The sequence below is a fragment of the Palaemon carinicauda genome, chromosome 3, assembly GCF_036898095.1.
Source record: "Palaemon carinicauda isolate YSFRI2023 chromosome 3, ASM3689809v2, whole genome shotgun sequence".
NCBI classification, from domain to species: domain Eukaryota; kingdom Metazoa; phylum Arthropoda; class Malacostraca; order Decapoda; family Palaemonidae; genus Palaemon; species Palaemon carinicauda.
In genome coordinates, this window is record NC_090727.1 from 149,729,757 (window position 1) to 149,736,434 (window position 6,678).

General features: G+C 39.2%; 1 long non-coding RNA gene across 3 annotated transcripts in view; it reads left to right on the forward strand.

Annotated features, from left to right (window-relative positions):
• Window positions 1-6,268, forward strand: part of LOC137637946 (uncharacterized) — a 183,981-nt gene extending 177,713 nt beyond the window's left edge. The window contains exons 3-4 of one of the 3 annotated variants that reach the window (XR_011043828.1): window positions 3,390-3,557; window positions 5,989-6,268. This is a non-coding gene — a long non-coding RNA (uncharacterized lncRNA). Of the gene's footprint in view, window positions 1-3,389; window positions 3,698-5,988 lie in introns of those variants that run through there. The other 2 variants (XR_011043827.1, XR_011043829.1) reach the window with 2 other exon arrangements.
• Window positions 6,269-6,678: the final 410 nt, after the last annotated feature.

Consider the following 6,678-nt stretch of genomic DNA (forward strand, 5'->3'; position numbering starts at 1 on the left):
TCCCGTTCACACACCTGTGATTTAGTCACTTTACTTTTGGCTCGGATGGAGAGCGGTTGTTTCCTCTCTCCCTCCTCGCCTATTCTGGACTGCCATTAATTTTTGTCTTTTAACTCACTTTTTCTTATACATGTATATATATGAAAACATTCTTGATGTTTATGTATATATATGTTTATAGAAATGTGATAAGTTTCCTTTTCAGTGTTTGTGCTGTGTGTGATATATATACGACAACGACACTTGTGTAGATTAGCAAGGCCAGCACAGTTCCACTTCATGGGGAACGACCTCTCCCTCTCTAGTCCATCGGTCTTCCCGTCGTCATATAACCATTAACTCGACCGCCGCAGGGGAATAGTTATTGCCTGGACCCTCTTCATTCAACTATTGTCTTTGCAATTTTCCCTTTTCCTATGGGAAACATGGATTTCTGAGCGAAGGGAATGTAGCCTCTCAGAGATTGACTATGGTCTTTCTCTTCTCGAGGTCGTTCACCTTTACAACAACAGTGTACTATTGGGGAAGCTCCTTTCCCGTGCGCGAGTTAGGTTGCTCTCCCGATTGTTTGTCTCAATTATTTTTAGTGAAATTATAATTGTAATTTTAACTTTTCAGCTTTTCTCCATGGGGAACACTTCCCTTCGGAGGATCAGTGGTTCTCACTATTAGTAATATTCTTAGCTGATTTAAATAATTGAATTCTGTTTTTATTACAGTTACTCCGCTCCCCCCTTCTCCCGTGGATGTCGACTGGGGAAGGAAGGGCACAATACTTATTTTAATATTGTTCCCTCGTGGTTCCTCTTCGGAGTTCCTCCCTAGGGAATTTCTGTTAAATAATTAGTTTAATTTTTTCCAGTTAACTTATGCAGTTTTTCTTCGTTCGATTAAGAGTGCCGACGAAGCAGAGCTGTTTTGTTCATGCCTGGGGAATCTGCTGTCACTGCCGTCCCTCAGAGGATGTCGTCATCGGTGTCATCTCTTCTCTTAGAAGTACTCCCGTGACAACATGACCAGAACGTCAGATCATCTTGAATGCTAAAGGAGGTTTGCCTCCAGGGATAGGACAACTTCTCTTCTGAGGGAAAGTTTCCTCCCCAGGTGTGAGGTTGTTTCTCCCTTACGAGGGAGAACTTCGCACATCTTGATAAATTCAACTCTCCAACTGCAAAGTAACCACGATACCCAACGATCCTGCACAAGTCTCCACTCGGGAACGGACGATCCAGATCATCCGTTACTGTACCCAGGGTAAGGTATGAGACTTTACCTAAAGAAAAGGGCAACAGCCCATCTGGGTCCCTTCTCTTGTCATCAGCACTGGGAGAGATTAGAGGAGGATCACCGAAACATCATCTCAACGTGACAACTCAGTGTCAGGGGCATAGCTATGCCCTGGTCCTTCTTAGCAGATTACTGTGATGCAGGTTTTACAAGAAAGGATGTGAATGCTCTAGGTGACTTTTACAACCTTTCTCCTGCAAGACGTGACCCACAGGAACTCTATACGATCTCTATCGGTCCGGTGTTGGCTACACAACAGCTGGTTGTATACCTCAAGCTCCTTATTGGACAAGTAGCAGAAGGTTGAGGGCACTGTTACCCGGTTTTATTCTGCGTGATTGAAAAGATTTGACTGGCTCTTATCCTTTTCTTCGTCCTACCCTCTCGTGGGGAAAGCAGCATCCTGGGTTCTCTGCATAAGCTGACCTCAAACCACTGCAGGTAAACCATGCTCCCTTGCGTACCTAGTATTAAGCTAATACTGTTGCGTCCCCATACCCTAGCTAGGTGGTATTGGGAAAGTCTTGGTTACATCAGGTTTTTCCTACATAGACTCGCAATAACTTTACCTAGACTGTCACACTTCTGCATGTCTCAACACACACCTTGCGTAGGCCACGTACCTTGCGTAGCGAGGTTTTAGCGAGGGCAGGGACAACTTATTTTTGAGTACTAACATACTCAGATAAGGAGCCCCCAGGCCAAGCCAAAAGCCAGATTGGCAGGGACGTCCACCCCTCCTAATGGGTGAGTCACCCCTAATAAATAGCGTGGTTTGAATTCCAGTTACGGAACAAATGACAAATTCGTAGATAATTTGTATTTTTCCTAACTATACAAACCTTAGCTATTTATACAAACTTGCCCGCCATCCCTATCCCCCTTGAAGTCCTACCTCTAAGCAAAGTGACTAAATCACAGGTGTGTGAATGGGAGTGGTAGCAAGCTACCCCCGCTAACTAGCGGTGTGGGTAGTTAACCCTCACTAAATTTTAATGGCTCATCATTTCAGCTCCGCCAAAAGTATAACCCCTAATAAATAGCTAAGGTTTGTATAGTTAAGAAAAATACAAATTATCTACGAATGTGTCATATTAATTCAAAATTTGACATTTTTCCTTACTACAAGCCTGAGTTCTTATACTGTATTAACAATCTCAGTCACCCTACAAGCCCTAGGTGAAGGTCAAAGTGGGTATGCAGTAACCCAACAGGGGAGGTGCGGGGGCTTCCCTGCTACCCGTTAGTAACTACAGATACTTCTTTATAAATTTTAACAGCCAAGTTCCAGCTTTGCTGAAATCATATTCCTATTAAAGGACTCAGATTTGTATAGCTAGGAAAAATACAAATTACTTATAAAATCTTTAATTTTCTTTTGAAATTAAGTATTACAAAGTAATGAAGCAAACATTACTTTGGTTGGGATAAAGTTACCCCCTAAAACCTGTATATTACTATATGCCTTAGAATCAAACACTTGTCAGACATAGCATTTTCCATCATACTTACATGGTAATTACATTTTTTGTTTGAATGTATACCACTAAAGTACAGTATTTTACAATTAATCTATGCATATTTACTAAATTCATAAATATACATAAAAAGATTTATTGTAATGGTTTGACATTGAGACCCATAGGATAGCATAAAACATCATAATGTATACAGTTTATTTCACTTTTACATTTAAGATGTGTAATGTTGGAACAGACGTATGACGAACCTATGTAAACGGGTAATACAGTACTATAGTTGTTAGTAATAGTAGTAGTATTAGTTATAACCATAGTCAGTAGTAGTACAAATAAAACAATAGTTGGCCAACCATATTATTAATAATGCAGACTTCTCAAATCCAATACTGTACTGTATTTAGTAATGTACCCTGTAGTATTGGTATCAGATGATGTAATAGTAGTATTGATAAAAGCTATTATTAAATTATTAGTACCGATAGTTGTAGTACAGTAATAATTGCTATAAAAAAGTTAGTAGTATAAAAATAATTGTTATGACATCTGATGAAGTTAGGGGCAAAGTAATTTCTGTTCATTTATATCTTGTTAATTACTTTTTCTAAATTTCATACATTTCAGGTTTCATTGAGGGCCTTTCCAACCAGACTGTTCTGCTCCCTTCCATTCAGACATAAAAAAGCTTGCCACTTCAGAGAGAGAGGGAAATTAATTAGATTACGGTTTTACTCTGCTGTATCTTCTCTTGAATCAAAATAGCCATGCTTTAGGATATTCAAATAAGTTGAGGTAAGTTTTGCATTTGTTCTAAGACTTCCTTAGATATTCACTAAGACTACTTATTTTCAGTTTCCATGTTTTTATAAACAATTACAGTACAGTACTAGTTGTTCCTACAAGTTTTATAAACCATCGTCCTTTAAGTATGGAATACGTCCTGCTCTAGCAGGATGGAAGTTGAATTGCATTACAAGCAGTTAAGAGAGGTGGGAGCAAAGGAGAGGATCCCTGTTCCTCCCCCTCCTGTCAAAATCTCTCCACTTAAGTTTTTGGCCACGAGTACGTACGTACTGTTGCGCCCTTAATCAAACTTTTCATTTACATTTTTCTTTCAGGATGTAAATACTGGCTGTTGATTGTTTTTGATGTGAAGCAAGGCACTCTTACATGTGAGAATGAACTTTACATCCAGTTTTTGTAAACTGACTGTACAGGTAGATCCTCTGTGGTTCTTGTTAGGGGCATGTTTGTTCGCAATCATTCCAATGTAACGAGTGTAGGTTGTGGCCTCCTAGGCAGTGTCGGATGTATGCTTTAAGGGGGAGGAAAAGCGCTTTGCTCCTTCCTAATTGGCTAGATATTGAAGGTTGGAGTGTGTATGCACCAGACAACCTTAACTGCAAATGGATTAAAATCCATTGTGCCTGGTAGCTGCTCAAGTAGTAAAGTAGCATGCCTAGATCCCTTTTGGGACAGTAAGCATCAAGTCTACGGTAAAGAATGGATGTAAGTCTGGAATGAAGGCTGCATGACTGGCTCTTCTTCTCCATTGTTTCTCCCCCTCTTAAGCCCAGTACACACGATTAAAGGTGCGCGGATTAAATGGATGCGTTGAAAAATTACTTTTTCAACACTAAGCTGCTCCACCAACGTGTTGATGGGCCATCCCAATTTTTGTGTGACTGTGTCTGCTCTGCTCAGTGTTGCCTCATCGTTCAAATGGGAGGACGTTTGCTCGGCTCTCCTGCGCTAATGGCTAACTCGCTATCTCCCATTGAGTGGACAAGGACCAACACTTCATCTTATTTTAATGTTAATTTCAGTCATAATAATAGTAATGCTTTTAATAATAATTTAATTTAGTTTGATATCAATTTTAATAACAATTTTATCAATTTTAATAATAATGGTAGAGTAAATCATCGGCATACATCCTCTCTCAATGAAAGGTGAACTGCAACTAAGCAGCTAGGGTGCAAAAACAAGTAAAGTGTTGCTGTACAGTTTGGTCGTTGGTAATTTTTTCCAACACCACAAATGCACTATGAGGCTGATAAATGAATCATAGTATGTACTGGGCTTTAGTGATGAAGTGCCCAAAGCATTGCATGCTGGTTCTAACTTGATGCTAGTAAACTACACTGATGAGCTTCATTCTTTACAATCTAGAGAAGTTCTCCCCCATCCTCCCTAGACAAGCAGGAGGATAGTGGAATATGTACCAACCCAATGATAATCATACACCAGGTACTGTATATTCCAGACCACTATTCCCTCCTTTGACCTTGTACCAATCTTCCTAGACATGTCAGGCTCAATCAGCTTCTTCATCCCAATGTTAGATAGATGGACTAGGTATATAGATTGACATTTCCTGGGAAGCAAAAGAACCAACCAGTTTGGTTATGGGGAGACTTTCGATCCACCAAGCAGATTCTACCTACTTAATTGATTTGTAGGCTAAACTTCCCTCTGCAAATACTACCCTCAGTCCTAAGCCAAAAGGTCATAAGTGATGATATTTTTACAGATTTGGAGGGAAGGCAGGGCTTCTCACTCTCACCTGTCACTTAACTACTCTCTAAAAGATTCAAAGGCTGTCAAGCTCACACTAAAAGCATATTCCTCTACTTAAGGGACTCTGTGGTCTGTATGGCTAGTTCTCGTTTAGTGTGAATACGTTTTTTCCCATTTGAAACTCCATCGAACAATCAATGGTTTAATCTTTCAAGAAAAGTTATTTTTTTTGCAATTAGCAAGTGTAAACAAAGAATATCTTTGAAAACAGGAAAATTGAAGAGGAATTTATCACCTGTCGAGTTTTTAGAAGAAAATTTACAGTCTTAATATTATGATATTATGAATTTTTTTAGATATTAATAATTCAACAGGCGGATTCTAAATCATACTGAAAAAAAATTACCAAATTTGTATCAATTTAGTCCAGTTTTGATCTAGTTACCATGATTGATTTTGTCATTCATTATGTAAGATGAAATTTTCTTTTATGGAATTTCCAGTTATTTTATTATTAGATTGACATCATTTTATTCAAAGAATATTTTGGCAGTCTAGTTACATGTGGCTTAGTACCAGGTTGTATGTCCCAAATCCCATATCACTCATAGTTAATAATGTACAGGTTAGACTATTTAAAATAGTTTGTTTGGTTGCCAGTTTGTTATTGGTTAGATTTTCATTGCCCTTTTATACTAATTAGCCTGGTTCTTGGCTAGCTGCCAACGCAAGAGATCGTGTCACAAGAAATGTGTAGCAATCTTTTTGAGCTCAGGCCATATCGTCCTGATGGAGGCTGACATTGCCGGACGTCAGTTCGGAGAAGACCTCCCTAAGTTGTCGGACTTCCACCTGCGCAGGGAGCAGGAAACGAAGGAAAGACTTGCCGACTCGATGTCTCTTCAGACTGGACTGGAGACAATGGCAAGCGTCGCTTCGCTCAGAATCCTTTTAATAGTACAGAACAGCCTAGGTAACTATAGAAAATAATTTCTAAATGTTGATGCAGCAAGCCTTTACTAGAAGGGGGTTTATTCTGATCTAACTAGCCCCGTTCTTAACCCTATCCTGACTCCTTTAATGGAAAAAGGTGTCTCCATTCGAGAATCAAATATTTTTTGTTTACGTAAGATACTAATACTGCTAAATCCTTGCATTCTCATATCCCTAGCCAGTCTTTTAGGCAAGTAGATTACGGGACAGAAGATAGTAGTTACTCTGAATCCTAATATCTTCCCCCACTCTCCAAATCAAACTTTCTCAAGCAGCCTAGTAAGTCACAGATGGCTTTGTTGCATATCGGACTATGTAGGTAAAAGAAATTAGACTATTCAATTAAAATACAAATAGATTGAAAGGATCAAGCATAAAAGAAACTTGCTCTCTGTTTAAG